At 38.2% G+C, this 20,617-nt stretch overlaps 1 protein-coding gene across 3 annotated transcripts in view; it reads right to left on the reverse strand.

Annotated features, from left to right (window-relative positions):
• The window catches only part of SULF2 (sulfatase 2), a 145,734-nt gene extending 125,330 nt beyond the window's left edge, over window positions 1-20,404 (reverse strand). For 2 of the 3 annotated variants that reach the window (XM_021417156.1, XM_021417154.1), the window contains exons 1-2: window positions 20,241-20,378; window positions 19,646-19,722 (exon numbers count right to left, since the gene is read on the reverse strand). The gene's annotated coding sequence lies outside the window, so the exon portion shown is untranslated. Of the gene's footprint in view, window positions 1-19,645; window positions 19,723-20,240 lie in introns of all 3 variants that reach the window. The other variant, XM_021417155.1, reaches the window with a different exon arrangement.

Genomic DNA, 20,617 nt, shown 5'->3' on the forward strand with positions numbered 1-20,617 from the left:
TACGAGGCTGACAGAGGACTCAGGATTGCTGTAGAACTGTTCCCATCTGTTCTCTGCAAAGCAGCTATACTACAACATACGGCTGAGCACTCAGCAAGCTGTTTCTACCTTCTCCTGTCGCCACTATAGGCAAAACCAGCGTAAAGAAGAAATCCATTCCCAAAGGAAATTTGTGGTAAAAACTTCTGGAAATAGGCAGAGCAGAAAGGATCAGCTCTGGAGCAGCTGTTTCTCAAGGCCTCAGTCTGTAAGCTCTAGGTATTGTACACATCAGAAAAAAGTTCAAGTTGTTCTGGACTATGCATTACTTAATAAGTCTCTGACATAGACTATACGGTAAGTTACCAGGAGAAAAAGGAAAAAAAAAGGAAAAAAACCAGTCTATTTAGATGACGGCTACAATGGCAAAAGCGAGAATAGGGATGAGTATGCAAGTCATCCCCCAGCATATCTTCCCATCCACTGGAAGTCCGTAATTGGAAATCTCCTTATCCAGAATTACATCATATCATGATTCACATTTACTAACTGCCTTTTTGTCCACAAAATGATCTGAACTTACTTGTACTTTTGCTTCCCAAGAGACACTATACTAATATGTTATGTTTAAGCTACAGCTGAAAAATGATAACTAAACACACGCAAACTGACTGCTGTTTGAAAACATCCCTGATTTCTGATTGAAAGTTCACAGACTTAATAGTTCTAACTGGAAGATTTTTTTTCAAAACAATGATGTGCTGAAAAAGTATACTTACAGTCTCAGTGTTGCCTGGTGCTTCAACAAGTCAGTTCAGGACTGGGCAAAATTAATCTCAGGTTTGCTATTAAGAAAGTAAAATAGAACTAAGCCAACAAAACCACCAACAAGCAAACATTCAAATGTTCAAGTCTTTCTGTATTTAGATCCAGATCATTGTTTTACTAACAATGTTTGAATCCACCCAGTCCCTAGAAACCAATTTTAAGAGCAAGTCCACAAATCTTTATGCATCTGGAAAAAAATGACTACAGTCAGGCTGACCAGTCATTAGCTGGGGGAGAGGTGTCAGTGAAACAAATACATTTGCAACTCTGTTTTGTAGCATCCCTATGCAAACTTCAATTGTTCACATAGCAGTAAAACATTTAATATGTATTTAAGTAATGCTGAATGCACTTCAGAGGTTAAGAGACCAAGCGCCATTGCAACTAAACTAGTTCTCCAAGGACCACCCAGAAATGCAAACCTCTTGTGCCCAGGTTACAGTGGAAAAATAGCTAGCAAGCAGAGAAAAGCAGAACAGTAGGAATTTACTCAGGAAAGGCCAAGAATTCTCAACAGGAACAGATGAACTTTGGGAAAAAACTTGGGATAAATACCCTCTTCAATAATCTGTATTGTAAAAACACAGCAATGGTACGGTGGTGGTTATCACACTCTCAAGTAAAACCAACCCAGTGAGGCTGTAACCTAACACCTGTGAGTTTTTTCCCCCCTCCCCATCCATGACACAAAACTAAGTCACTTTACTATGCTGATGTGAATCTCACAGGATCATTTCTGGATCAGAGAAAGGTTGCGCTGCTGCGTAGCAGTAGACATGGCTGGCCACTTGGCTCTTCACCTACTCTTGGCTGCTTACAGTTTCCAAAGACATATTACCTCACTAAATAACTAAGGCTGTTTTGAATTTCATGGTTTGCATTCCAGCCTGTTTCACTCTCATTCTAAGTCCTCTAAACCAACGTAGCTATCTTCCCTTGGAGGGGCAGGGAAAATAAGAATGTCACTATGCTTAAAATCAGGTGTTTATGACAACTGTACCAGTGGTGACCATAGGACTGTTACCATGAATGGGTGCAGACATCCATTCTGCCTTGCACCGACAGCTTTTGTATCCACATAATTTAATTTTCTGAAAAAGAAGGCATATTTCATAGAAGAGTACATCCAGCTGTAGAAGAATCGCACTTCCACTAGAGTAATTCAAGTTCACTCTTAAACATTATCTTATTATTATTTTATGCTTATATTCATATTTATTTGCATAATGTCACTATGCAATTAGAAGTGGTGTTAGTTAGTTAGTTACAATTTCCTGCCAGTATCTGTACTGGTTCTAGTTCAATTTTAAGCAAGCAGAAGAGGGGAGTCTCTGGGAAGCTGCCAACCACAATGACATCCTGCACATTAGGCAGTTTGTTTCCTCCACAGGAGACAGATCAATACTCAAGAAACAAAAACAAAACCAAGAAAAGCTAAAAGCTTAGTCATGTAAATCAGGGAGGAGGAAAAACGAAAGAAAACTCCTCATTGGCATTCTACAACTTCTGCAGACCCCCATGGCCCATTAGCTAATTTCTATTAAAACACACAGCACTAGAATAATAAATGCCAGTGGCACATTTCTAAAGGTTTGTGGCAACTGAAGTAAACATGTCCCTGTTCCCAGGACACCAAGAGACAAAAAATTAACCAGAGGTTAACTGGGTCATTAGCTAGAGTACAATATAGGTCACTGCAGATTTAATTTAGTTTGTATTCAGCTAAAGAATCAAATACAGCAACCAGTTCTCACAGCAGGAAAACAAGTAACTTATCAGCACGCTGACGTATCTTGGATACCAAGGCACTAACTCTGTCGTTATGATTCATACCATTTTTAACTAACTGCACATTATTTTGAAGAAACAAAGTACAGTGTAGACACACACAGTTTAAATGATTCTGAATGCAAGTATGAAACACACACACACAAAGACAAAATATTTAACATTGTATACAGTCTGCTTTTATGTTTTTTATACTATCAAGTATTTAAGCAAGCTTTCCCTCCCAAAAAAGGGCTGGCAAGGAAGTAATTAATACAAACGTCTAACAAAAAAAAACAACTTATGTGTTAAGGAAAAAAAAAAAACAGCCCAAAGGCCAAAATATTATGTTTTAAAGAGAGTTTGATCAGAACCTAAGTAACACTCATGGAAGTATTTTGTCACACTAGCGTCTTAATAGCTGTACTGGGGAAACCAACAGATAAGCCCCACTTTACCACAATTGACAGTATTGAGTAGTTTAAACATTTACAACTGCTTTTTATCCAATAGATTGGGTTTGCGTCATTTTAGAAAAACTTCTACTTAATCAGAGGGTTCAGAAAGCTTGAATTTTCAAAACAGCTGTAGCTGCATCAGGTTTAATTAAGAGATTACCAACTTCATCTGTTACAAGCTCTAGAACTGACTTAATTTCCATGACCGCTGTCATGTTTGCAGCTAGTCTCCTGTTGGTAATAACACTTGTTCTTCCTTTGTTGCTATATAAGAAAAACAACAGCACAACAGAAGTAGCTGCAATCAAGACGTGCTATTAAATGCACACAAAGCAAACAAAACTAGCTGGATGATGGGATGTATGGATCAAAATTTTAAGTCTAGAATATAGCACTAGCAAACTTTGAGGTAGAGGTGAAATGATTACAGTGCTTCAGAAAGACCATTCTAATCTGAAATTCAACCTTTTATTAAAAGTAACAAGCATGTATAAAGATTCAACTCCTACTCTGTCTAAAATCCACAGTTAGTATGAATAATAACTAAGTGGAATAAGTGCTAGACTTGAGAATCAGTTTAGTGTTTTGGTGCAGGTCAGCAACTACAGGACCCAGCAAATAATTGAAAGCACATCAGAAAAACACAAAGCAAGCATTTCTTTCTGAAGGATGAATCTGAGAATTAAACAACTTTGCTTAAATACAGTAGCTTCACCTAAATTGAATTTTTATATCTGCATATGATTAATCAAGACTTGAATTATAGTATGAGAAAGCAACAGTTGTGTTTGTTCAAAGAAGGTGTTTTTGTACAATAAACATAAGATGTTCTCTTGCTCAGGAAGCAGTTGAGGAGTAAAAACATTTAAATGGATGGGGGAGAACCTCTGTGATACTGTTCTAGCTGGGAGCATTCTGCCAGCACTTTTTTCAGCTGAATAACCCAGGTAGCATCTTTTCTACACCAACTAGAATTTTTTTTCCCCTAGAAATTCACCACTGGTTCCCCTGTATAAGAATCCAACATATGCAGATGCATCAATCACTTAACTTATTCAAATATATTGATCTCTAGTGTTGGGAATCCTTGAAGTCAAGTAGTGCTAGTCAGAATCTGGAATGGGATAAGCAGACAAGACTGGGGTGCACTGAGAACTGTACAGGCAGCACCAAAGACCAGAAGCTTTGAACTTCGCTTTTGTTCCGAAGAGCTCTCCCCCTTCAACATCTCACAAAGACTTAAAAAAATAAAACAAAACACACCAAAAAAACCCTCTAGTTTTACCTCCCAGAGTGATTGTTTTGCAATAGCATCTGTGGCTCCAATAGTCTGATTATAGTGACTACACCACTGGGGTCTATGGTATCTTCCCTACACCACCATCCCATTGTTAGTGTTATTAGGCAGTGATCAAGTCTCAACTTGACTGTATTGTTCAGTAGAATTCCTTGCTTTATCAGTTCTGCCTGAAAATTAACAAGGTATCTCAACAAATTCTTACTACAGTTATTTGCAACCAATCACAGAAGCGGCATAGCATCATACCAAATTTGACCATATTACTGTTATTCATTTGAACACATTTTCTTTCTAAGTATTCCCAACCATGTATAAATAGAGCTTCTTAGATCACATTATAAGATTTAAAGAAAAAGAAATGCTGTAATCATTCAGACAAAGGCAGAAATAGAAACAAAGCTATGCTGAATGAGAATCTAATTGAACCTAGATCCAGCTTACAAAATAAACTATAATTGGCCATGCATAACTTAATGAAACAAAATAGTTCCTATTTGTTTCGGACTCATTATCAGACCTTAAGATCAGAGTTACATAACATTTCAAAGGAAATCTGTAGGCATTTTTTAGATTTTGGCATGTCTTTTCCTATACCTTTGCTCTTAACAAACATCTTGCTAAATCCAGTGGACATTATTACAGTTCAGTACACTGTAACAATATGTTACAGTGAAGCTTCCTAAAATCTGAGCTGACTTTTCTCCTTCTAAGGTTGGCACTACTTATGATAAACAAAGAAAAACAAAAGTGTACTTCATGGTCTGAGTGCCTGAGATTTAACCAAAGGGAAGCTCCTACTGGTAGAAAAAAAGCTGAAAATCAAGCTATTGTTTAACCCATTTTCCTCTTTAAATATTATCTGTCCATCTGCATCCTAGTATTTATGCTGACCTACGCATAAACAATGCTTTTTTATCTAAATCATGCATATGAAACAAGTGTAATTAATGATTTTCTTATTTTTTTCCTGCTACAGTAATATTAAAATAGACTCAGAAGGATGGTTTTCAGCAGCAACACTTAAATCCTCAGATTAATAATGTATCACACATGCTGACGAATGCATGATTCATGAGACACACAAACAGCAGGTTCTATTTCAAGTCTTGTATGGCCATGAATACAACACTAAGATGTGCATACTGGAAGGCAAAAAACAAAATGCAATTTGCTAAGAGAGAAAGAACAGCCCTGCTGAAGAATCAAAGAATCCTTACCATGTACCAACTTGAACAAGATCATCTTTGTAATATACCAAACACATCTGCAGACCATTAGAAGGTGAGCAATTTTAATTGCTGATTCTTCTGAAATATAAAGTTTACATGGGACTCAGTATAGTTTTAAATTAACAATATTCAAAAAACACAAAAAAAATCCAGAATTATGAGAAACCTTAAGATTCTTTCCTCATTGGAAAGATCTTTCAATTTGTAATTTATGGCAAGCAAAGGATCTCCTCTCCTGCTCACATGCTTCCATTGATGTTGTTTTTAAATAAAAAAAAAAAAAAAAATTAATCTAACCATAGTTATCCTACTGTCCTTAAGATAGTTCCCTTCTTTCCATATGTTAGTGATACATACTCATTTAAGGGCTCAAAAGTAGGAACTAATACTCAGAAGAAAACTTTGGGAATCACTGTGAAAGAGTCACAATCCAAACAGATTATTTCTTTCTTTATAAAGAGGATAACATGCAACTTGTTTTTCTTCAAGAAGAGATAGTTTGTTGGAACAAGTAAACTTATACTATTCCCTTTGCAATGAGAGAAGACTGACAGGCTTCTAAGGCTTTCTAAGGCTACTGGAAGAGAACACGAACTAACTCCTGCCAAGTTTCAGCAGTAGCAACAGAATCTGGTATCAAAGGTTCAAAGGAAGTCACTTCCTCAGCTGATCTTTCTCTGTGTCAGCCAAAACAGAAGGCGGCCACAACAAACAACTTGGAACACTGTTTTGCAAGGTCATAGGCTATTCTAGGTTATAGCTTTCTAGAGGTAGCCAAAGTTCACTCTACAGTAAAGAGAATTAAATCTAACTCATAGAGGACAATATGTTAGTGCTTTTTCTCCCCCCTTCCTCTCTACATAGATGATAATTTGTTTCCTCTGACTGATTCCTCTACTGGAAACATTTCTTCAGCTTGTCAGAATAGCGAAGTGTTGGATTACACAATACAATTTTCTGGGAGGCTGACATATGCTCAAACATTTCATTGTAATTGACTAAGACTTAACAAGCTTAGCTTGTGCTGTGAAAAATAAAACTAGCCAGACAATTCTATCCTAAGGAAGAGATTGGGAAGAGAAAAGCATAAAAAGCAGCATATTGTGGTTCATTAAGTATTTTAAAATCCTGATCTGCAAACTGGTTTAGCTAATTCTGAGACTATGTCATGAGCAGAAGAAATATAAATAAAGTGATCAAGAACCAAATGAAATGAGAGTCAGATCCAGACTCCACATTACAACAGGTTTTTAATCAACTTAATCTCTAAAGAAATTTAAAGCCTTCACTGTCCTGTTTCCAGTGACTGAGGAAAACTGATTATTCCTTTGCTTTACATTAAGAGTTGATGCATTTGAAAACTCATGTCTGCTCTTAGTCTTGACTTTCCTAGATTAAAACTCAAATTTTCGCCTTTCCTCATGACTCACATTTCCAAAAGCATTTGAGCCCTCTTGCTACTTAAATCACATCAGCACGAAGGCAGAAAGGGCCCCCAGTGACCAGAATCAGAAGGTTATTTTGCTATCCTTTCTTTCAACATTTGCATAGCTATTGTCATTTCAAAGCCACTAAAGGAATGAAAACAGATTATCTTCATATTGGCAGCATAACTAATTTCAATACAGCATTTCTGAAATGGTTTTGCTCACATCATTGATGGCATCATTTCTAGACTGCATTCATTTAAAACTCACTTTCTCCTAGCATTCAGCATTTCTGGTTGGATTTCACTGCTCCTTTAGGAAACAAAGTCTAACCTGAAATGTTTTCAGTTTAAAATAATGTACTTGAATAAACTGATTTATTTCAGTACAAAATTTTAAATAGTTAAATGTATGTAATGCAAAAAAAAATCTCAACTCCATACATTTCCAGATTTTTGGCTCATCCTGTAGAATAATCTCAAAGCACAGAATACTTTTTCGATGGATGTAAACTGGAAGACATAGCTTACAGGCTGCCTTAAAGCCTTCTTCAAATGTTAATTCCAATTCAGCTGAAGACAAACACATAGCATGGGTGGCAGGTGCTTCGCACCAACAAGCTTGCTCTACAGGGCCGCTTATACTGAGCTATTTATTAGCCTCTAACGACATGCAAACTGATGAAGGATAAAGAAACTTAGCATATGCTAATACGTAAATAAAGAGCTCAGAATTAGTGTTCATAATTTGATTCCAAGCTCTCCTGCATGGAGACCTTAGGCATAGTCTCATTAAATTTCTTCACATCGTAATTAAAGCAGGCACGTAACCTCACTTACCTACCGTAACAGTCACTGAAAATGTTGCAAGCCTTTGAATTTTCAGCTTTGCCATCTTTTCTCCCTGGATTCTCTGAATAGCTTTAAGTGTTTAACATGCACATAGGCACACCTCTCTCAGAAATTAACATTATGAACAGACTGCAAAATCTTTGTTTTCACCTGCAGGCAATGAAAAACTTTTTCTACTTTGAGATGTCATTTAGAGTTGTTGTTTCAGCTTTGCTTCTGCTTGACTGTTCATTCACAGTTCCAAAAGTTACTATAATGTAAACGCAATGTCCAGCATACACACATGTAAAATGCTTTCTGTATTGTTACAGGGTTGTTTTGGTAAACCAGTAAGTTGGAGAAGAACAAAATAAAGACAATCTGATAGTGATTTAAGTCTAAAATTCTACTTGGACATCTAATTGGTCCAATTTCTAGAGCACTCCACTTTAAGTAAAATCAATACAATCTCAGAAAGATCTCAACTGTTGAATTAGATATATGTTTGAGACTTTTCTATGGAAGGCAATGCCTAGTTTCTCGCCTTAGAGCAAAACAGGAATGGCAGGGGACTAGAAATAGCTGAGTACCTGGCCTTGAGGTAATTATTTTAGAAACATTTGAATAATAGAAAATCCAAGAATCAGACAGCTGTCATTCTTAATTCAGTCAAGTTCTGCTGCTGGCTCTAAACCAACTCTAACAAGCCCAAATAAAAGTGTTAGTGACAGGAAGAGGAAGAAAAAGCCCCACTGCTCAGCTTGAGGCTTAGGACACTCAGTGCTCAGAATCGAGTGTGCCTTACAGCGCAGCAGAAATGAAGATTTTAGGAAAAAAATCTACAAGGGCCTACTCTAGAATTCTACAAGTTTGATGTCCTAAACCATAACTCAATTCATATTGATATTTGATGGGCAGAAGTCACCTTGTCAGCAAACCAGATAGCTGGCTGTCCAGGTGTAAGTATTACCACCTGCTCATGGGTGAAACTGAGAAAACTGGCAGCGTGCTGGATTCTTGCAAAGGAATAGACTTTACCAAACATCATCTGGAGGTATTTCTTTGCTTTTGGTAGTACTGGTTTCCACTAGAATAAGAAGGGGTTAGAAAATGAACAATACTAAAATCACCTGACACTTGACTGTAAGAATTAAAGAACTCCTTGCAAAGAGGGTACTGGTTTTCATCGTATACACGTTAGTGTCTTCTCTGCTGTAAGATTTGTACCTGGCCCAACAGTGATCTTCCTGGCAACTATTCTGCATTCATAAAAGAAAAGAACAAACTCACCAGAGCCTTTAGGCACTTATTAAGTTTTCCTATTAACTAAGGATTTCTAGGATTTTTTTTATTGAAGCGTTTATTGTATTTGCATTAAGAACCTGATACTTTAGTCCTAAAAGACTAAGCCAAAGATTAAAGATGACTGATTTCATGGCAGCCTCCACACCTGCGCTTTTCCTGCGATGTATGATGTACAAATACTTCCTCATTAACAATGCACATATTTTTAAAATCAACACAGAGAGTATGAGAATTTCAGAGGTTATATGGAACTCAGTTCATTGCGTTCCCTTGTTCCTGCTCTTGCAGAAACTTTTTGGCATGACCTCAACGATAACTCTGAATTGACATTGTTGGGAATCATCAGTATAGAGCCAGGAACTGATCTGACTGACATTAGGCTCAGGCACACAATCCTTCCTCATCCCACCATCCCACCTTGGAATTACAACACATCAGGAATCAACACAGAATTTTCACTCAGTAATTCAGGGAAATCTGTATAGGGCATTCTCAATTGGTACCATCTGACAGGATGAATGCAAGCCTCTCCAGCAACAGTGACTGCTCAATAGAGCTTAGAACAGCAGGTATTATAATCTTCACCATCTCTTAAAAAGGGCTAGGAAAATCAACTACAGACAAATATCAATAGGCTGCAGTGCTTAATAACCCTCTCGATATTGTAACATGCAAAAATGGTTACTTTTGACTAAAGGGCAAAAAATTGAACCAAAACCTCAGATGAAATCCTAACATAAATTGAGCCTCCATGATACACATTTGGAATTCTTTCTGGTGTTATTAACAAAGCTAATTAAAGAGCAAATATGTCTATAAAATAACTTATGTCTTTACACTTCAAAACTATTTCAATAACTACTTCAATAAACACAGGTCTAAGTATTTGCAGAAGGCACACAAGTGTCTCACAAAAGCTTGATAGTCAGCATGCATAACTAGAAAGACAGCACAAAATCCTCATTTCACAAATACAGAAATTACAGCCACCACAGAAGAGAGGAAGTCAGACTCAAACCCAAACATCTTACCAGTGATCTGTGTATTGGACTGTACTGTCTCAAGCTCATGAATACTACATTCAGTATATACACTATCCCCCACCACAATATATTCCATTTTTCTTTTTACGTTCATGTGAAGAAAGTGTCAAGTGGAAGCAGTGGAAGCAAAGTATGATCTGTAAAACAAATATACCTAGGGTAGCAAATCTATATTTCAGTTATTCTCTCTGCAAATGTTAGTGTATTTCCTATGAACACACAGCTTCTCTAATATTATACAAGGAAAATTTCAGAGGAAAAACCTAGAATTCTGCATAGAAATGAGTATTTATATATGTTGAGAAATAGGAAAGTTTTGAGTGCCTCATTTGTAAGACATCGTTACAACTAAGATATAAGACACCACAATGCTTCTGCTCACCAAATTACCCAGAAATATCATTGTCAGGCTCTTACTACTACCACTATCACCGCTCTGATTTTGGCCTCAGCTTTTTTCTAACTTGCTTGCTTTGGTATTATTAGCAGCCTGAAAATGAGCAAACTGCTATAAAACTTAGAAGCAGAACCTGTTCTCAAATGGTTCTGCAGTAGCAATCTCTTTGCTACCATAGTTGCTTTATCTCCAGCCTATATCAGAATCATGCAATAACATTGACAAACAGTGTAAACTCATCCTGACAATGAAACTGAAATCAGGAATAAGTAGATTTGATAAAAAAGAAAGCTATTATAAGTCTTCCATAACTGAAGGAGTTGCGTTCATACGTAGAGCAGAAGTACTTAAAATAGTCACAAAGACACTTCTTCAGTGAATTTGGTACAGAAATTTCATTAAGTAGACAACTTTGATAACCAGAACAAGTAATGGAAATAATCTCCTTCCAGTTTAACACTCATTGCTACAGCTGTGCTTAACACTAATGCAGTTCCAACATGTGATACTACTAAATAACTATAATTTCTAAATAACAGCGTGAGAGGCATTATATTTAGATCTCAGCAATTCAATCAAGTACTACTGGATCAGAGACAGCCGATTAAAAAAGAAAGTAAGGGATCACTGGAGTTCATGAAGCCTATGCCTTTACTGCATGGGAGAAAGGAGGTACGTAGAGCTCCTGTCCTTCTCTACGGACTGTCTAACCTGTCAAACCTCTCACAAGGTTTCACAGCTTCCTGGGTATTCAACTCCTGGTCTTACAAATGCAGTGTGGTAGGAAATCAAGTGCACCCCACAAACACAGGCAAACACATAGCCTACATTCATACCACAAGCTATGAAACACCGTAAGCTTATTATAAGGAGTCAAGATCACTAAAACAAGTCACACTATACACTATGTCATAACAGGACAGAAAAGAAAAGCAGAAGCTTCCTCAAAGTCTTAGCGCCTGAAGAAATGAGGGAATCTGTTCAGGTCATCATCTAATTCTAGGAACCTGGATATTTCCATGTAATAGAATCCTTTTATCCCACGTCTGATGCGGAAATAGTATTCTCTCAGTCTCAGATCTGGCACTCAATTTATGCAACAGCATGAGAGCTTTTTCTACCTTTAAACACATATCCAAATGCTCTGCCTGTCTTCCAGAGCTCAAGATTTCACCTCTATTATAGGCAGGTGGAGAGTCCAACAGAAGCACAATTATGCATCAAAGGGAATAACAACAACGAGTCCCAGCAAACAACTACTAAAAGCCCCAGGGCATGAAATCGTAGAAAGCTCATGTAAAACAGTCTGCCAACTGCAATCAAGTTTTCTTTTAACTTCTCTCATCCAGTCAAATGCCCAAGGTTTCTTTCACAAAGTCTCAAATTTATAACTTCATAATCAGGCCTGAGTTTTCCCTATTGTTTTTTTAACTTAAATGTAATGTCTACCCAAAATCTCACCTGTTGCAATTTTGCTCTGTCTTGCCTTAACAACAGCAGACACAAAGCTGACCTATTTGTGTCAGAATCTTATATGATCTAGAGAATCTTAAACTTAGTAAACTAATTCAGCCCTCCCTAAATAGGTTAATATATATTTTAGATCATAAGTAATTCTATTCGTTTCATTCTGATTGCTTTTACATAGTTCCTGCACTGAATTTTCATGATAGTTCCTGAAGAAGTAAAAATGCTGACATTTGACAGTACTCAACAACATGGGATGAAAATCAGATCGTTGGTCTCTAGAAATATAGCCAAAAGCTTGAATGAGGAAAGGCTTTCATTTTAGGTTCAGTTTTAAGCATTATTGGTGCTAAGGTGCTCTGTTCATCTCCTGTCATCAAGACTTCATAGGGCATACATGACACCATTCCGCACAAAACTTGCCAAATTCGAGCTCTGTTCCCACTTCCTCATCTTCCATCCCACAGTTCTGCAAGTGTTTGTTTAAAAGTCAAAATATTTACTCTTTGGAAGATTCTGCTGTGCTGAAAACATGTTTCTGAATCAGAGTTGGAGTTTGGTATATGGTGCTACGTCTGACATCCAAAACAGCATGAATACATCAGACTGCGCACAACTATTAGTTAATCTTAGCATACAAAAAAGTTACGTACCTCACTAGCTGGGAATAATATCCTAAGAACAAAACAAAAAACAAAACAAACAAACAAAACACTAGCAAGAACCCACATTCCAGAACAGAGCTGTATGAGGCAGTCTAAGCAATGGAATTGATTAGGCCAGTTTTGAAGGGGAAAAAAAAATACATATATTTTATATATATTATAAAAATACATATTTTTTAATATATATTTTTTAAAACTGATAGAATCACTAAGGTTGGAAAAGACCACTGAGATCATCTAGTTCAACAATCAACCCATCACCACCTTGCCCATCAAACTGCGTCCCTCAGTGCCACAGCTACATGTTTCTTGAATGCCTCCAGGGATGGTGACAGCCCTACCTCCTTGGACAGCCTGTGGCAATGCCTCACCATTCATTCTGAGAAGTTTTCCTAATATCCAGCCTGCACCTCCCCAGTGCAACTTAAGGCCACTAATAATTATGAATAAAATGACTTATTTTAAATAAGCCTATAACAGTTTTATAGGGTTGCTATTGGCAAATCTTCCTTCCAGGGGAAGGGAAGAAAAATTTTGCTGTCAGTTAATCAAAAGTTATTTTTATCGGACATTTTAAAGTTCATAATATTCAATCTAACAGTTATTTTAATGGTTGTAACAACTCCATTCTTGGAAAGATTGGCAGGAAATTCTGAGGTCTCCCAAAATTACTTCTGTCATTTTGAAATAATAATAACTTTTTGAACTGCAGTAATATTGCAAGCTAAAAGAAAGAGGAATTCAGTTTAGTTTTAATGTTGGACAGTACAGCAACTTGAGTCACAGCTTTAATGAGATAAGCAGCAGCAGTTGAAATACAGTACTCAGAACATGAGCGCGCTAAGCAAGAAGTTATTGTAAATGCATCATATTTTTGAAATCTTTTTGTTTTGAATCTGATGATGTTAGCACTCTAACTTAACACTACAAAGCTACTATACAGCTGGAAACACTAGGTGTAAAAAGTTGCTCAAGACTGTCTGAAACTAGACTAAGCCATTCCCTGAAGTCATGATAAATGCATTCATCAGTTAATAAGCAGTTCATATTACACATACAGTAATTATGTAATCATCTGACAGAAAGACAAGCAGCATGTGAGCCTCTATTTAACGTCTTGCATAACAATTGATTAAAAAAAATAACCCAGAGCTCCTAATAACAAAAATGTAAGATGAACTCAAAATTATTCAGAAGATTACAGGAGGAGTTAATTGAGGCTACAGCACTTCTTTCTGCGATGCACTGCTGAAATACTTGCTTAACAAAAACAGGACAAATCCCAATTCAACACTAGAAGCTGAAAGAAGAGACATCAAGATATTAAGTATGTAAAATATTCTCTAGCTTTCTTTACAGATGTGAAAAGAATATAATGAATCCTTCACTGCTTAGAGGGGAACATTTTTCTCTTGCCAGAGGACAGATTTCCAAAGAATGATATTTACATTTTCCTACAACTAGTAATTTTCTCATTTATCATTTGTCAGAGCCCAAAGACCTTTTACTGCACATAGGATGTTTGCATATGTTTAATGATCCTTTTACCAAACAAATGTCACAGTCTGAATGAGGAAATTAGTTAATATCGCTGATGTTGCTAATTTAACACCATTAATGTCACATTGTGAACAGCTACAGAACCTACAGCGTCTTGTATTGTAGCTAAGCTCTGCTGGTTGTGAGTCTGTTCTCCAGCAGACAGCATGGAGGAGAAGAGAGCCCATGCAAATCTTGCACTCAAGGAAATTAAAAAAACAAAGATTGCTTTGATTCTGCAGCTAGATTAGCAAGAAGCGTGACTAAGTACAGATCATTTAATAGTGATTTAGAGGCACTAATTGGCACTCAGTTACCTGCACTCTTAAAGCTGGCTCTACTTTTCTTCAAATCCTAGCATACTGATAAAACAGAAAATAATCCAGGTGGGTCACAGAAGCCATTGCAACATGGTATTACCAGATATACACAAAGACCCAAAGATGTGCCAGATGAAAAAGCAGAAGTCACACTGCAGTGTTGTCTTCACATGCAACTATGTCTTCTCACCCTCCTCTACGCACAAATAGGTTACATTTGGTTAAGTATTTGTTAAGTGTTATATAAGAACTACGAAAAAAAGTTTTCTAACTGCAGAATCATATTTTTTTTTTCTGTAAGCGACTGTAAATTACACACTGCCCCCAACAAAGCAATAATGATATAGAACAGATCCTTTTGAAAGTCCTCACCATGCTGCTGGTACTGTAAGGTAGGGGGAAAAAATTGACAGGGACTAGGAGTTAAATTATTTTAAACAGTAACTCTGGGTATACGCAATGTAACAAAAATAAGGGTGGGGAAGAGGAAGTATGATGTTGTTCCTTTGCAATAATAGTAACTACTATACACCTGATGTTGGTCCTGAGGCTACCAGTAACAGATCACTTCCCTTACCCTGATTAACAACAAATATGCAAAAATTATTTTTAATAAAAAGTTGATAATTCTAAATATTACAGTCAGTGACGCAGCTGGCTTTTTGCTCTTCTCCAACGGCACAAGCTGTATGTCAGCTGCAAAATTGCAGAAGTGATAAAAAAACAGGGAAAAATTTGACAGCACGGTAAAATCAGGGACAAGAAACCAAGAAACTCCAAAGAGGCAAAAATAACAGAAAACTGCTCTGGAAAGAAAGCATTAGTGAGCAATGACAATCATGAGAGTTTGTTTCATAAAGCTTATATGAACACTTATCTGATCGAGTATCTCAACAGTGCAGAGAAATTGAATTAGATTCCAGTGTTCTGCTCAGCTCAGTATACCCATACAGCTCACATTTGTGTAAAACGTCATTACCACAGTGAAATATCCTAATCCAAACAAACAAACAAACCCATCATTAACAACAAAAGGTGGTGACTTGAACAGCTTTTTGTAAACATCCACTGAGGTCTGAGCCAAAGAAACCATACAGTCTATGAGGTAACTCATCTAGTTCTGTATTTGTCTTATCGTGCACCTTTGAGACAGACCTTCATCACTTCCAGAGTAATGAATCTCTTGACACATACACCCCAACAACTAACCCTCAAGGCACATACTGTGTACAGTGAGATCTGGAGGTCTACAGCACATTTCCACCAACCAACGTGCAGTTTTTCCACAATACAGTAATATTATTTCCTGGCTAAAGTTCAGTTACATAAACCAGACATTTCTAGATTCACCATAAATTATTTGAGGATTATTTAAAGGGGTTCATACCCAGATGTCCTAGAAAGGGACAAGCAGCCATGTGGTCACGTATTGAAACACCAATTTTAAAACTACTCGAAGAAAAAAAAAAGACGACAATTTCTACTTCTTATAGCTGTCCACTACAAAGTCACTGGGGATTGCAGGTGTAAGGCATTAGAAGAGCACAGAAGTTTGTCCTGCAATTATTGGACAAGACCAATATGGACATTCCATACATAGTCTTGAGGAGAAGATCTTCCTGAGAGTGCACACACAGTAAAATGTGAGCAAGAACAACACTAGACATATTTAACTTAGTATATCAATGATTTACATGCTATTACATAGATATCTGAGCTATTAACAGAAATTCAAAAACTATAGCAGTAAGTCAAGTAGACTTCTTGATGTTGATGTTTTTGTTGTTGTTGTTTTGTTTTTAAATGTGCAAGAAGTTGAAGCAATTCAAATTACTCATTGCAGTGGGAAAGGAGGGGAATCCATTCAACAATGCAAGTATACACAAACATTTGTTCAAAAGACAATAGACAATAACTATTTAACTGCACTGGAGAGAATACAGCAACAAAGAGACAGTTTAGAACTAGTGAGCCAAACAGTACAAATTAATACATGGAGTTTGCTGGAAATCTAGTGCACTAAACAAACTGTATTATAATAACCATATCCTCCCCCCTCCTTCCCTTCAAGAAAGTAAAGATCATTTTGACCCACATTCTCCCCCTCCGATGATGGGCACATACTCTGGAATAACATGCAGAGAAAGCTCTTTGTGCATCCTTCTTCAAAGCATTAGATTTCTAGCACTCCAACTGAAGATAGGCTTAATATTTTTGTTCTGGATTCAATTAACAGATTTAAGAAAACTCATGCAAAACGTCAATTGATTAAGATTTGGAAATACTTAAAGTCTACAAGAAGTTCTCGCGATTCAGTTTCTAGATTGTGCACCATCAAGATGCTGAAATAGATCAGAAGCTGATGTTATTTGCAGTCTTCCTTTCCAAGAATTTCTAGAAAATGCCAAGTTCCTAAACACGCTGGCCTCATCTATTAAGATTGGTAGTAATATTCACTGAATCAATCAGAGCCCTCCATCACCACAAAGATATTATCTTTATTTTAGAACACTACAAGCAGATTAGAAACTATGTGAATGATTGAATGATTTCTGAATATCTTTAATATCTGGAAATATTACAAATCTTTTCCCCTCCTACAGAAGTCAACCACTAATTAGTTGAAGTCCTCCCTTATCAAAGCTGCATTCTCACTTTGAATCATGTCATTTGGGTGGCGGTGAGAGGGACGAGGTAGAGGCAGGTAACCAGCGACAAACAATAGTGGGAAATGAGGACAATTTCTGAGAGTAGAACATAAAATCCAAGTCTATTCAAGACCATTAACAGAGACGGGAAAACACCACCACCACCACAAATAAAAAAAAAAAACACAAATAAAAAAAAAAAACAAAACCCAAAGCAAAACATTCACGATAGCTTTTCAGGTTTCAAACTGAATCACAGCTTGCACTGGAATGAACCTAAGATATTCTCAAAAATGATGAGCCCACTGGAACATCCATTTTTTACACTGAAAGCTTGATCTCACTCTACAAAATGTCCACTCCAGCCTGAGAAATTGGCCCAGTGCATTCATTAAAAAATGAGAAACTGTTCTATTAAGAATATTGAAAGGGAAAAATTGAAAGGCAGGTCTTTCCTACACTTCATGGAAATCTGCAAGGTCACAGAGCATTCTTCCTAGAAACATGATCTCACCAACATCTTGAATCAAAACGCTCTGATGGGTTGGAAGTGGCTCTTGAGCTCACTTTTGCTCTGTTCTGAGCTTCATAGGTGGCTGAGGAAAGGATGTTGAAAGGATAAGAAAAAAAAAGTGTTTCTTAGGAGGTTTGATTGTTTGGAAATGACTAATCATACCATCCACTCAGCAAGAAGTCTGGAATTGAAATTAATTATTTTAAATAACAATTTTGAAGGGAAAATATAAATTCACACTCTAAGTCGTAGAGATCTTTAAGACACTAGATGCATCTTCTTCCATTTTCCTTTTAATAACACAATGAAGAAGAAAGTAAGTAATTTTTTTGCAATAGTTTGTGAAAAAAAGGACACTATTTACAGTGGTTTTTATTCCTCGCATCTAAAAAAAATATTTCTGCTATTATACCATAAAAGTGTTTACTTTATTCCACCAGCATTTTCCTCATTTGTAACAGAAAACTGTCTTACTAATTCAGTTATACTGCAAACACTTTGCAACTAAAGCACTTATATTTGCAAGCTTGACATCAAGCCACTTTGAGTTCCGTTCTTGTAGATGAGCACCTATGATTTTTCTCACCTGGGATCTTTGTTAACACATGCTTGGAAGAAAGTGCCAGCAGAGCAATACACAGACTAAAGAAAAAAAAAACAAAAACAACACCACTGCACACCACAACATACAGGGCCATAGCAAAACATCACCTCCTCCAACTTATCATTCTGTTTAATGACATAATGCAAGTTATTTATGTAGAATAACTACATGTGTTTTGCTATCAATTTAAAAGAAGTGATGAAGTAGCTGATAAGGAAACGTACGATTAATGAAACAGTTTTATACAGAAAGGGCAAACATTTTCAGTTAGACATTGCATGAAATAACTGAAATAAGACTCCTTACAAGGAATCCTTGTAGCAAAAGAAGTTTTACAGGGGCGAAACACAACCACAACAAAGTGGATTGGTTTTTTATGAATATCAAAGACCAGGAAAAAAATAGAATAAATCACAAGGTGACAATAACAGATTTTCTGAATGAGGCTGAAATAAAACCATAGACAAAAACCTTCCACAAGCAAACTTGACCCCCAACATGCAGGAACTTTGCCTTGAATTCCATGATTCGTACTGAAAAGAGTGTAGAGTTGACCTGAATTGTCTGATGCAGATTACAAGTAAACTTGTCTCGTATATATTAACATTTTGAGTGTTTTCCTAAACATCTCATATTTCATTTCCCAACCCACAACAAACAAGGAGAACAGTTAAGGTAAAAGTGAGAAAAATAGTAGGCAGATTGGTTCGATTTTTGAAAAGCACATTTGAACATTTTAAGTTTCATTACTGCAGTTCCTGGTGTGAAATGCAAAGATAATCAAATTACATGAAGAAGGCACTGATACATTTTATCAGAGCATCATCCTTTAAGTGCCAGTTTTATTTCTACATAATGAGAAACTCTAGAGAAACACCAAACACGAGTAGGGGCAAAACACAGTAGAGTATCTTATCTAATACTCATTAGAACTATATTTGGAGAGAAGTAGAGAGGGAAGAAAGAATTATTTTGCTTACAGCAAACACTAGAACAATTGCTTCAGTTGCATCCTTTGGAGAGCCCCATTGTACTCCAGTTCTTAAAGCACGGCCCACAAAACATCCAGCACTCACTGAGCATAAATGCCCTTGCTCTGCAGATTAGTTTTGAGATGCAGCTGACTCCAAAACACTTAAAGGGCTTTTGGCAACTCCTGTCTGATAGTATAAACAGACAGTTGGCTATTAATAGCAAAGACATTACTTACTGCCACAATAAACTTGGAAAAAATAGGTAAATCATTTTCACCAAAAAGTTATGCTTTCATCTACTGAACTTCACATAAATCACAGAAAAGCAAGACTACATGAGTACTCACTCACATGCTCGCAGGCTGAAGTAGGTGAGGGAGATGGCGCGGACACCGCTCCTCTGCGTGGCTTCACATGCGGACACAATGCTTTAAAGGAGAACAAAAAGAGGAGCGGGTGAGAGCCCTACCTGCAGCACGGCATCCCCGCCCGACGTCCCGCAGCCTGCTCTAGCGTAGGGCCGGGAACCAGAAGTTTAAGCACAGCGCGTTCTGCTCGCGCTCAGCCGCTGCCTCACGGCGTGACCTTGGGCCGCTCCCCCGCCACCTGACAGCCGCAATTATTCGCCACAAGTGGCTCCGCACCGCCGGTGCCGAACGGAACAAGAGGGGAGGCGGAACGGGAGAGGGTTCTCCTCACAGGTGACAAAAATCTCCCCGACGTCGCTATAGTCTGGGGGAGGACAGATTCCCGCACCTTCCTTCTTTCCATACCGTTCCGGTTAAACCGGAGGGAAAGCCAGAGGAGCCGGCAGCTCCGGCTCCCCCGCCCGGAGCGCGCAGCAGCCCGGGGAGCCGAGCCCTCAGGGCCTCTCGCCCCCGCGCCCCGCAGGCAGAACCCTCCCGGCGGCCCCAGCCCGGCCGCGCGCGGAGGCGGCATTACTTACAGCACCCGCCAGGCGGAAAACTCACAGGTGGCTCGGAGCCGCCGAGGAGCGGGGCGCGCCCTCCGCCCGGGGCCGCGGGAAGTCGCTCTCCTCAGCTGCCGCGCGAGGAGCGGGTGGAGCGGGCTGGGGGCGCTGCGCGCCGCTCCCCGCCGCTGCTTGCTCTCCTCGCCTCGCGCGAGCCCGGCTCCCGCCCGCCCTTCCTCCCGCCCGGCTCGCGCCGCCGGCCAATGCGGGCCGCAGCGAGGAGCCGGCTTTAACCATCTGTTGCGAGGCGCCTCCTCCTAGCGCTGCCGCCTCCCTTGCTGGGGGCTCCCGCCCAGGCATCCCTCCGAGGAGGCGGTGAGCGAAGGGAAAGCTTTAGGCCGCGCTAAGGTGCT

Source organism: Numida meleagris, chromosome 19, assembly GCF_002078875.1.
Source record: "Numida meleagris isolate 19003 breed g44 Domestic line chromosome 19, NumMel1.0, whole genome shotgun sequence".
NCBI lineage: Eukaryota > Metazoa > Chordata > Aves > Galliformes > Numididae > Numida > Numida meleagris.